Source organism: Nannospalax galili, unplaced genomic scaffold (assembly GCF_000622305.1).
Source record: "Nannospalax galili isolate Female #2095 unplaced genomic scaffold, S.galili_v1.0 scaffold118, whole genome shotgun sequence".
NCBI lineage: Eukaryota > Metazoa > Chordata > Mammalia > Rodentia > Spalacidae > Nannospalax > Nannospalax galili.
In genome coordinates this window covers 824167-836809 of record NW_008340856.1, presented here as the reverse complement: position 1 = coordinate 836809, position 12643 = coordinate 824167, and the positions used below count along the sequence as shown (strand labels likewise).

The 12643-nt window shown below is 43.5% G+C and overlaps 1 long non-coding RNA gene across 1 annotated transcript; it reads right to left on the bottom strand.

Annotated features, from left to right (window-relative positions):
• Positions 1-5951: 5951 nt before the first annotated feature.
• Positions 5952-7160, bottom strand: LOC103736405. The gene is made up of 3 exons (XR_607375.2): positions 7087-7160; positions 6506-6648; positions 5952-6393 (listed from the first exon to the last, which is right to left on the bottom strand). It is a non-coding gene; the product is annotated as an uncharacterized LOC103736405 (long non-coding RNA).
• Positions 7161-12643: the final 5483 nt, after the last annotated feature.

Here is a 12643-nt window from a genome sequence, read left to right as displayed (position 1 = left end):
CCTTTTATTTTCCTATTAGTACTTCTTTAATTTCCTTCTCTTATCTTATTGCTCTAGCAACTATTTCAAGCACTATATTAAAAAGGAGTGGAGAGGATGGACAATCTGGGTCCTAGTTTTAATGAGAATGCTTTTAGTTTTTCTCCATTTAGAATGATATTTGCTGTGAGTTTGTTGTAAATACCTTTAATTCTATTGAGATATGTTCCCTCCAGTCCAATTCCCTCTAGGTCTTTTATCGTAAATGCATATTGAATTTTGTCAAAGGCCTTCTCTGCATCTATGAAAAGAACATTTTTTTTGGTTTTTGCCTTTGAGTTCATTTATATGATTTGTGAAATTTATTGACTTACATATATTGAACCATCTCTGCATCTCTGGAATAAAGCCTACTTGATTATGGTGGGTCATCTTTTTGTTGTGTTTCTGTATGCAATTTGCAAGTATTTTGTTGAGAATTTCGCCTCTGTGTTCATTAAGGATATGGGTCTATAGTTTTCTTTTTTGGTTGTATCTTTACCTGGTTTTGGTAATAGAGTGATGCTGGCTTCATAGAAAGAATTTTCAAATATTCACTCTGTTTCCATATTTTTGGATAATTTAAGTAGTATTGGATACAGATCTTCTTTAAATATACGGTAGTATTCTGCTGTGAATCCATCTGGGCTTGAGCTTTTTTAAGAGTTGGGAGGTTTTGTATTGCTGTTTCAATTTCCTTATATGTTATGGGTTTGTTTAGGCTTTTCATTTCTTCTTGGTTTAGCTTTGGTGATTTTAGATATTCTTCTAATTCTTTTATGTTTTCAAATTTAATAGTATACAGGTTTTTAAAGTATAATGTTCTATAATGTTCTATATCTTTCCACTGTCTGTTGTGATGTTTCCCCCTTCATATCTCATTTTGTTGATTGGAGGTGCTCTTTCTTTCTTTTGGTTAACTGGGCTAGGGGTCTGTCAATCTTGTTTATCTTTTCAAAGAACCAGCTCTTGGTATTGTTGATTCTTTGTATTGTTTTCTTTGATTCAATTTCATTGATTTCTGCCCTGATTTTTGTTATTTCTTCTTGTCTGCAGGGTTTGGGTTTTGTTTGCTGTTGCTTTTCAAGTGTGTTGAGTTGCAGTGTTAAGTCATTTGTGTTCTTTCCAATTTTTTAATGTAGGCACTTAGAGCTATAAACTTCCTTCTTAGGGCTGCTTTTAAAGTGTCCCAGAGATTTTGTTGTGTTGTATTGCCCTTTGGATTTAGTTCCAGGAATACTTCTATTTCTTTATTAATTTCTCCTCTGACCCATTCATCATTCAGGAGGGTATTGTTTAATCTCCTTGAGTTCATGTAGTTACTAGGGCTTCTTCTGTGTTGATTTTAAGTTTTATTGTGGTGTGGCCTGAAAGAATGCATGGAATTATTTCAATTTTTTAGTATTTGTTGAGGCTTGTTTTGTGCTCCAATACATGGTCAATTTTAGAGAAGGTTCCATGGGGTGCTGAATACAAAGTATATTTTTTGGTGCTTGGGTGGAATATTTGGTGGATGTGTGTTAGGTCCATTTGATGTATGGTATTGTTTCATTCAGACATCTCTCTGCTTATTCTTTGTCCAGTTGACCTGACTAATGGAGACAGTGGGGTATTGAGAACCCCTGCTATTAGTGAGTTGGGATTAATCTGTGTCTTAAAGTCCTATAGAATTATTTTTATTATTTTGGGTGTACTAGAGTTTGGAGCATATATGTCTATGATTGTAGTATCTTCTTGTTTAATTTTTCCTTTGATCTGAATGAAGTGGCCCTCTTTATCTTTTCTGATTAGTTTTAGTTTGTAGTCTATCTTGTCAGATATTAGCATTGCAACTCCTGCTTGCTTCATAGTGTCATTTGATTGGAATATTTTTTTCTATTCTTTCACCTTAAGGAAGTGCCTGTCCTTGAAGATAAGATGGGTTTCTTGCAGACAACAAAAAGATAGATTTTGTTTCTTAATCCATTCAACCAACTTGTGTCTTTTGACTGGGGAGTTCAGTCCATTGATATTTGAAGTTATTATTGAAAGATGTGTGTTGGTTCCTATAATTTTAATTTTTGTCTGCATTCTTGGCTTGTCTCTGTGTTTCCACAGTTATACTTTCATTTAGTTCCTTTCTGTTGCTCCTTGGGCATAGTCATTCCTTTCTTCAGCTCTTTGTACTACTTCAAGAATTCTCTTGTGGACATGAATTCTTTCAGTCTTTTTATTTCATGGAAAATTTTTCTTTCCCCTTAAAGTATAATATGCATGTTTTCTGGGTAAAGTGTTCTGGGTTAGCATTTATGGTCATTTAGAACTGGGAATACTTTGGTCCAGGCTCTTCTGGTTTTCATAGTTTTCACTGAGAAGTCAGCTCTAAATCTGATGGGTTTTCCTTTTTATGTGACATTGTTTATTTTTTGCAGCTTTCAGTATTCTCTTTTTGTTCTGTCCATTTAGTGTTTTTTACTATGATGTGCCATGGTTTTCTATGTGCTTCTTGTATTTGTATGGACATAGCTTTCTTTAATTTTGGGAAATTTTCTTCTACAAGACTGATGAAGATCTGGTCCATACCATTATCCTGAGATTCTTCTCCTTTCTCTACACCTATGATGCATAAATCTGGTCTTTTCATGGTGTCCCACATTTCCTGCATAGTCCATTCCTGTGTTTTCTTAAAATTTTCATAATCTTTGCTTGGGCAGTCCAATTTGTCAACTTTATCATCCAGTCTTGATAGTCTGTTTTCCATTTCATTCATTCTATTTGTGAGGCTTTCTCCTGTCATTTCTATTTGGCTTATTGAATATTTCACCTCCTTCTTCATTTCACCCTGAGTTTTCTTCAATATTTCTATCTCTTTTGTGAATTTACTCAGAAGTTTATCCCTATCATCTTTTAGTTCTTTGATTTGTTTGTATGTTCTTTAAATTCGTTGAATTATTTGATCAGGTTTATGATTATTCTTTTAAATTCCGTGTCCTGGGTTATCTCTAGGGACTTCTCATTGTAGAGCTCTTCTACAGGACTGTTGATGTTTTGTGAGGACATGTTATTTGCATTTTTCATATTATTTTTTGTTGTGATTTTGGCATGTGGATTTCTTTTGTTGTTTCTGATTCTGGTGTAAGATTCAAGTTTTCCTTTGTTCCTTTGCTGAGTTTAAGTCTGTTTCTGTTTGTGTACTTGATGTGCCTTTGTTGTTTTCTTATTGGGTATGAAAAGCTGGTTGGTCTAAGCTTCAGGTTCTGTCTTTTGATTTTATATTGGAGGGACCACATGGCTCTCCAGCTAGTCAATTTCTGCAGAGGCTCAAGTCAGGTGAGAATCAGATGCTATCAGGCTTCTTCCTAAGGTCTGGAGCCCTCTAGTCAGTAGGCACAGCACAATTTGGGAAGCTTGCTGGGTGGAGGCTGGAGTCAGATGATCTCAGGCAGTCTGCAAAGGTCTAGGACCCCACAAAAGAGCAGAGAAGCCTAACCCTGCATCAGCGGGAGAGGTTGTAGGTTATCCCAATGTAGGGGATGCACATGGCATGGTTTGGAAAGTTCACTGTCTCACAGAGTTAAGAAGGTAGTCCAGAGGTTTGGACAGGTCTGGGCTAAGAGGGTAGTCCAGAGATCTTGGGTGCTAAGAGCAGAAGCAGGCCTGTGCCCAAGGCTAGAAGGAGAACAGGATGTGGGGCAGGGGAGATTGGATTTGCTCTGGTTGTGGGGGAAGTGAAGGCATGGTGGTTGGAATCAGGCTTACCAGGGAAGAAGGCCGGTTTCTGGAATCCCAGGCAAGTTGGGGATGGGGACTGTCAGGACAGAAGGCTGGTCTCATGTGTGCAAAGGCAAGCTGGGGGTGGGGATAGCCTGTGAAGGCTCTAAGTAGACTGAAGGAGTGAGCTGGTCTGGGTGCAGGGGGTCAGGACACGATGGGCAGGTCTTGGCTAAGAGGGTAGTCCAGAGATTTGGGGTGCTAAGAACAGAAGCGGGCCTGTGTCCAAGGCTAAAAGGAGAATAGGATGTGGGGTTGGGGAGATTGAATTTGCTCAGGTTGTTTTCTGACCTCACTCTCAAACTCGAAAGTTGAGATGATTAGGTCAGCTAATTTAGACAACCAAGGGGCAGTGCTATGTGTAATATACACCTGACACTTGGAACAACTCCTCAGGCCTCTAAGATTTACAAAGTCGAATTAAGTCCATGTCAAATTCTGCCTCGTGCTAATGATATACTGGCATAGCAGCTATCAGGTACCTCAGGATAAAGAGGAGAGGCCCTGTTATTTGGGGTGTTAATCTTAGGCATAACAATCTACTATACTGTTTGTTTGTTTATTTTGAGCCTGGGTCTGCCTGTATCTCCAGCTAGCCTGGAGCTCATTATGTAGACCAGGCTGGCCTCAGTCTCACAGAGATCCACCAGCCTCTGCCTCCCGAATGCTTGGATTAACAGCGTGCACCACCATGCCTGGCTATACATTTTATTATTGATACAATTTTGGTCTACTGAGTAATGACATCCTCTATTCCAGTTTCCTATTCAGTAATGATCATCTATCTCCAAGCTCAGACCTTCTCATTTATCCCCCCTTAGATGAGACAGATTAAGACTTTTTATCTCTGGATAGGAAGAGTCTATTACCTAGATATGAAGAAATTATAGAAGACAGACCTCCAGTCTTCATCAGTTCTTAAGATTAAGAGATCAAAATCTCAGAGGGAGAAACTGAGGCAAGATAGAAAGGGGAAATTATGGAGTCATGGGAAAGAAAGGAACCTCTTAATCCAGAATCTGACTGAAGACTCTCATTGGCCAAGAATTAAGAATTCCAACATAACTTACGAACAATTGTGTAAGACGTTTTCCCTTCCCTGATACAAATCTAGAGTCCCCTAGGAATGTCACAGACACTTCAGTCACACTAAAGGACATGTCCTAACTGCCTTGTGCAACTATAGTGGCTTCTGGTTTTACCATATCAGATTATAATCCCATCTAAGGCATTTCTGGAGCCACCCCATAATTTCATTTACAAAAAAGAGAGAGAAATGGAAGAAATTTTATAGAATCTCTTTGAGATGTGACTTGAGAGCCACCATCACAGTACAAATAGCTAATGCTAAGGCACTTAATATGACTCTCTTATGAGGAGCCTGTACCCACAGCTGGGCATGTCTGGCTCTTTCCCTGAGTGCTTGTCTTCTCTTAACCTTCTGTGCTTAAAGACTATGTTAAAAATGGGACTGTTCAGGGCTGGAGAGATGGCTCAGTGGTTAAGAACACTGATTGCTGTAGCAGAGGACCCAAGTTCAATTTTCAGCACCCACATGGTGGCTAACAACTGTCCATAACTGCGGTTCCAGGGGAATCTGATGCCCCCTTTTGACTGTGGGTACTTACATACATGCAGGTAATACACTCATACACACAAAATGAAAATAATTAAAAAATGCAACTGTTCTTTGAGAAGCATACACACCCATGCTTTCAGGTGTGTGGGAAGTAATTTCAAATGAAGAACAAAGCCAGGAAATTTTCTCCTTTAACCACCATGGAAAATGAGCATAGGTGCATGGCAGAGGGAGTGCTTAATGTGCGCAGGGTCGTAGGTTCAATCCCCAGCATTCCACCCCCACTCCTGAAAAAACCATCAAACCTCACATCCCCCATTTTCTTCTTGAATTCTCACTTAGAAACTGATTCTCCTGGGTGACCATCTGATGACAGATGAGAATCTCTCACAATTTTATTACTTTCTGCAATTAAAATATTTATTCACATGAGTCATAAAAATTCTAGTTGCTACAGAATCAGGGCACTTTTTTTTCTCAAAGAATTTTTTATTTTACATTGAATTTTTGTGCATTTCATACAATACATCTTGATCTTATTTAGACCCCCTTCCCTATCTGCACTAACCATAACCCCTCCCACCAGATTTCATGCATTCTACCATATATGTTAAAGCCTATTGAGTCAAGTGTATGTCCTCATATGTCCCTGAGTGTGAGTCCATCCACTGGAGCCTGGTTAGCCTATCAAACATCACTCCTTAAAGAAGAACAACTCGTCTTCCTCAGCTAAGGTTGGAGCTTCTTTCCCATGTTTCCACGTCTGTGCTGGGTTTTGTCTGATTGAGTTTGCGAGGGTCTTGTGCACGCTGTCACCATTGCTGTAATTTCATATGAGCAAGTTCCCAGTCACCCAGAAAATTCTGCTTCCTTATAGTCATCCGCCATCCCTGGCTCTTACGGTCTTCCCACCTCCATCTTCCAGAATGGACCCTGCACCCTGGGTAGCTGAGGTTTAATAGGAGTCCTATCCGGGGACATGCACTCTCAGTCTCTTATTCTCTACATTTTGACCACTTGCAGCTTCTTTCCATGTTAGTCATCGTCTGTTGAATGAGGAAACTTTGCTGATGAGAACTGAGAGATGCGTTAATATTCTCTCTGCCCTCAGAGCATTTTGGTTCATTTGGAGGGAAATATTCAAGAAAGAGCCCTTACCTTGGCGTAGACATTAAACTCGGGTCTGACTAAGAAACTTTCTGTGCCATCTGGGACAAACAGAAGGAAGCATTTTTGCGAATACCTCCAGAGCTCCTCCAGACTTCGTACTGGATGAGTTGCTCTGTGGCCACATCTGGTACCTGGTGGTATTGTGATTTGAGGAATGCTCAGGGAATTATTTCATATGGAAATATCTGGATAGGTTGCTACGATCCCAACAAAAATACAAAAGAGCAACACTTCCTCCTATAGTTGGGAACCAGGGCCCACTTTCTTGGGACTTAGGAAATGAACTTTTCTTTTGGAAATGGAGTGACAAGAGGGGTCTCGTAGGCAGGAATAAAATCCTGGTGCTGGTTGGATCGTTCATCATATGCAATGAATTTCATAAGTTGCGCCAGTCCAGGGCAGCCAGGGCTACACGAAGGCCTGCTCTGAGGACAGAGGGCTGCTGTACTCAGCACTGTGATCTCATGCCAAAAGAACCCGACAAGCTGCATTTTGAACAACGCCTCCCACCCCAACCCCCACCACAGACCTTGAGTGTGAAAAAGCTTGGAAAGTAGAGGGGGCATCACCTTCTTATGTACCTGACCCAGGAGGATCCATGAAGACCACTCTGCCAGTGATAACCAGAAGTCTAGCTTTGTTTCTCCATCATGATTAAGCAAAACCACAGCAATGTCTTGATCCTCCCACCATTTTGTGTCATTGGAGCAGGTGGCCAACCACAAGGCCCAGACAGTCTGAACGACAGGACTGGTCATGTGTCATATGCGTCACTTTTTTTTGGCTCTTATTGCCATGGTGTGATTATTTGAAGCATCAGGACCTGATTTACAGATGGAGAATGAGGTCATCTTCTCAGCTAAAATGCTCAGCAAGTGCCCCCTGGCGGTTGGTTTTTAAATTTTATCCTGCATTGATAGCTAATTGTATTTATGGGGTACCATATGACCAAACGTTATGCTGATGAAATAAGCTCCCTGTGTAAGGGGAGCTTCTGCTGATCTCAAATGACAGTTATTATTTATATGTCCCCAAAGAGTCTGCTGGCATTCCCCCCCCCCCCGGAACTGGCATGTAAAAAAATCTGAACAGCTGCCTCACCGGGCAGGCTCCATCCTGCCCTATCTCCCTGCTCACTTTGCTGAGGGCTCCTAACTTGGTGAAGTGTAAGGTTTGAGGGCTTTAGATGACGTTTTTCTACCTGCTACTTTTGGAGGGACACACATCAACCTAAATTGGCGACTGGAACAACACAGGGGTTTAAATCTCAACATGGGAATTTTAGGCCCTTGTCAATCCTATTTTACAAATTCTGACCTGGGCAGGTGTGACACCCATACTAAAGATGCACCACTTACCCCTCCCTTAACCCCTAGATTCATCCTTTAAACCAGCACCAGCATGCCACCCATCCAAACACCCTGAAGCAGCCCAGTTGTCTAAATATAAGATCTGGACTCCAGCTAGGCTTTTGAAACAGCCCATTCCCTCTCACCTCCCCCCAGAAGAGATCCAAACCTACCTTTCCAAGTATCTTTTCCCCTAAGCCTTTGTTTGAAAATTCACATTGCTTTCTCTGAAGTGATGAGACATGTTGTCAGATGTCAGAATATTGTCCCTTTTCTTATCCCCAGGGGCCTCTGTACGATTAACTCTGGCATTTGCCCTAAGCCTGTGCTTCCCTAAAGTCTCCCTGCTTGGCCTCCTGCCCCACTGCTCCCCACCAAGTCTCAGCAGTTCCTCTCCACCTGCCCTTGGCTTCTGTCTACTTAGCTTGGGGTTCATGATGTATAATGCCTCCAGCTAGCGTTCCTTAAGGCTCTGTCCCGTGCCAGGCATTGGAATCAGGACTTTACAAACATAGCCTTACATGATTGCTTTGTACAGAAAGTTCTGTTACAACCCTCACTTTACAGAGGAAAGAACTGAGACTCAAAAAAAAAGACTGAGACTTAGAGAACAGCCTACGCAACATCACACAGCTAGTTGGTGGCAGGGCAGGCCTTGAGCTTGGGTCTACTAGGTAGTAAACAGTTTATTGCCCTGGGACCTGTTCTGGCCCTTTTCCCTCCCCTGTCTTCTTTCTTCACTTCTCTCATCTCTCCATCAGCCAGCTTCCCTTTCCTGTGGAAACTGCACTGGTTTACTCTTCTCTGTCTGAGAGATCTCTCTTCAAGTTCAGCCTTCGGCCTGACCTTGTTCTGGAACCCTTAATGCTCCCCGCTACAATAGCTTCCCTGCTCACCTCCGCTTCATGACCCAGTCGGTTCTGAGGGAGCGCTTCACCTTTTCCTCTGGCTCTGTGCAAGGTCCCAGGTGGCTCAGCTGGCACCTCTTTTTGTCACTTAGTGCAGGCCTTAGCGCAGGCTTCTCTCTCTCATCTACTCTCCTTTCTCTGCCTAATCCACACACCCAGCTGACCCCCGAGAGGCTCTGGTGTTGCCTCTCTCTCCAGTCTCACTTTGTTGGCCACACACGCTTAGTCATCACGGTTTCCACCTCTCCAGGGGCCCCTGGTTTCAGAGCCTGTTTTTCCAATTCTATCTGGCTTCATACAGTGATACCAAATAACACTTGCATGCATGGTGGTTAACTCTCACACAGCACTAAATCCTAAGGCTCTTCCCCACTTAAACCTTACAACTCCCTAGGGTGTAACTACTATGTTCCCCATAATAGTTTTGCAGATGGGAAAATGAGTCTTAATGGTAACTGATCACCATCACTAATAGGTGGTAGCATTGATATTTGAATCCAGGCTGCCTAACTCCAAAATGCCTGGTCATAACCACTACTCTATCCTGTCTCATGTGACACTCCTGTTCAAAAATATTTGGTGGCTATTACCTAGCACGGACAGCCTCAGAGTCCCCTAGAAGCCTGCGTCCAGTTGCACACCTATCATTAGCCCTGCTTCTAGCCTTTCTGCTTCTAAGCTTCAAGCAAAATGCTGCCCAGAATATCCCTCCTTGAATTTCCTGCTTTTTTTGACCCCAGTCCAGTGCCAAGGATGCCCATCTCTTCATCACCACTCGAAAGCTGGGCTCATCCTGTGAGGCCTGTCTTAGATGTCCCTAATTTCCTTTCCGGGTAGGCAGGAGCATTCCTTCCTCCTCTGAATTCCCTGTGTCTTCTGCCCCTGCCTATGGCCTCAGACATTCCTTTGTCCCCCTTCACAGTTGCTTGTTTCCCTGCTTGAGCTCTGCTACAGCTATGAGAGGCATCTGAGCACCCCCTCTGCATCCACACTGCCTTTAGTACACTAGTAACCTGAGCAGCATTGTCCAGTGAGATGGTGTCAAGAATGATGTCAAGGAGTCAGGTATGGCCACACATGCCTTTAGTCACTATAGGCAAGTCCTTTAACTCCTTTGTATTTTTCTCTACTAGAGGTCCTTGTGATGCTGGCTCACAAAATGGGTTTAGTAAGTGACAGTTCTCATCTGCCCAGCACAACTGGTACCACGGTGCTCAAAGTATGGATGGAGGACAGCATGTCAGCATCACCCAGGAGCAGGTCCTGCATGGGACCTGCTAACTCAGAGATCTCTAGGTGGAGCTGAGGGTGTGTGTTTGCAGCAAGTCTTCCATAGCTGAAGTGTGAGGCGTCCTGAGCTGAGAGCAGAGAAGTTATGGCAACTATTGCTCAGAAAAGAGTCCAAAAACACCCACAGCTGTAACATTAGTGCTCAGAGGCCAAATCTTGGTGAAGGGAGGACACGGCTCCCATTGTAAGCTTGGTCGTTGGAGGTAGCCAGATTTTTACCAGGTGGTAGGCAGCTTCTTGAGGGATAGCACCAACCCACAGAATAGGTTGAGTCCCAGCACTCTGTAACTGCATTGATGGCAAAGACAGAGACGTTCTTACAATCTGACAAGCAATGAAGTGAATTGCTTGGGGGCCTGTTCCCAGGAAAGATAGCAAAGGAGGCAGTGAGACAAGAGATAAGGTGTCCTCCAGTTATCTGGGAAGGAGAGCTGAGATAAGCACCCCCTTGCATGCTGAACAGGACAGAATGAGTAACGTGACAATAATGGATGCTGGCTGCAGCCCAGGAAGGTGTTACCAGGACGCATGTGGCTTTGAAAGGGGGTGCCCAAGAAGCACCCTGTTCTCAGACCTCCTTCAAGCAGGGATGCTAAGCTGGAAGAATGCCAAGGCCCAGTAACAAAGCCACCACTTTCATGCCTCCAAATCTCATGACTGTTCTGGCTACTCTTTCTGGGATGTGAGATCTTGAGAAAGTTAGGAGATGACCTAGAACAGGACACAAGTCTCCGTTCTCTATCAACCCTGCTTGTTTCAAGCAGGTAACACATGATCTTCTCATGAGCTGTCAGAGACAGAGTGATTGTTCCTGAAGGAGGGAAAAGTGTTTCTTAGGATTAGGAGCTCCCTGGAAGGCCCAGGGTGTGTTTTGCAAAAAGCGTCTCAGAAATGGGTGCCTCTTGTCAAAAGAGCATCCTGTCATGGATCAGTCATGGGCAGAATTCATTCATGGCCATCACTGCTGCTCTGGAGCCCCTGGACAAGGCCAAGAAACCCACCTTCATGTCCTTTAGCAGCAGTGGTGATCTTGAGTATGGGGGCCACATAAGGGTGGGCTGGAGGAGCAGTGTATGCAAAGGACCAGGAGATAACACTAGCTGTACGTAGCTGTTGGAGGCAGAAAGGTCTCTAGAACCTTAAAAATGAATCTTTTTACACTGAGTTAAAATTCATATAACATAAAACTAGCTTTTTTTTTCTAACCATTTCAATACATTTGATTTCATGGATTTAGCTGCAATGCTGCCAACCGCCCTCTAGCAGTGGTTTTGAGCCCAGCCGAGGAAACAGGTGCAGGCTCAGGAGCAGCTGTCTGAGGAAGAGAGTGAGGCTTTTGGCAGGTTCTGGGGCTTTGAGGCAGGCCTGGGGGATCGGTAGATAGACCAAGGTCTTGAAGATGGGGAGACAAATACAGTTGGATTGGCTTGGGGAGCATTACTGCCTTGCATATGAGAGACTGTCAAGTGAGATGGCAACCAGGGGACCTGAGGGGACCCACTCAGGGGCCTTTAACATTTGTGGGGGAGGAGATGACCTGAAGTAGGAGACTGAGGTGTCCAAAAAAAGGCTTCTTTGAGGCCAGGCCTTCCCTTTGTGCTGGCCTGAGTCACTGGTGGGCTGGGACTGCTACTGCCTAGACATGGTGGTCTCAGACCATAACAAGGTCTGGTTAGTTTCTGCCAGTGGTCTTTCTTGTCTACCTCTGAACAGAGATGCCCTTGTGAGCCTAACAGAAGGAGTAGTCCTAGTGGCTCCCAGAGCCAGAAGAAGAGGGTGCCTGTCTCAGGCCCATGCTTATGAGGCTTCTCTCTGGCCCTCTGCTAGCCACATCCTCTGTATAGGAGAGGCACATTGGCTTGGGAACATCTGCATTGTAACCCCACCCCACCCCAAGTTCTGGGTGTGCAGGATGCTGGAATACCAGCTTCACTGCCACTGAGCCTCTTACTCCCGTGGTTGCCTCCCAAGCCTGTCTTTCAGACATAAACTTCAATATCCTCGTGCCCAGTCCATGTGCTGAGGATGCTGAGGTCAGCTTGCCTGAGAGGGAGTGAGGTTGGGTTCACATGTGCAAATACAGGTGACTGTGTTATGTTGAATAGTCTAAAGAGGCTGGATGTGGAAGACAGGCAGCCAGGTGTTTTTGCTTGTGTGGGTATAGAGTTCTAGGAGTCCAGCCAGCCCTGAAGATCATTCTGAGAGTGTGTTTGTTAATAGAAGAGGATGGAAGTATTTTAAAAACGAATTCTTTCAGTTTTTGATTAGCATACAAAGTAGTGGGTTTCATTGACGTACCTTCATAATACTTTTTGTTGCTCTCCTCCCCACTCCTTCCCTTGAGCCCTCCTCTGGTGGTCAGTGCTCTTTATACTGTATGTTACATGCATTCTAATATCCTTAAAAAATCCCTCCTGGGCTGGAGAGATGGCTCCGTGGTCAAGAGCACTTGCAGCTCTTCCAAAAGGCCCAAGTTTGGTTTCTAGCACCACCTTTTAAAAAGAATAGTTCTTTGAAAAATAAAAACAAATCCCCAAGGCATTTTAATATTTTAATTTATTCTTTGAAATTTCATATAT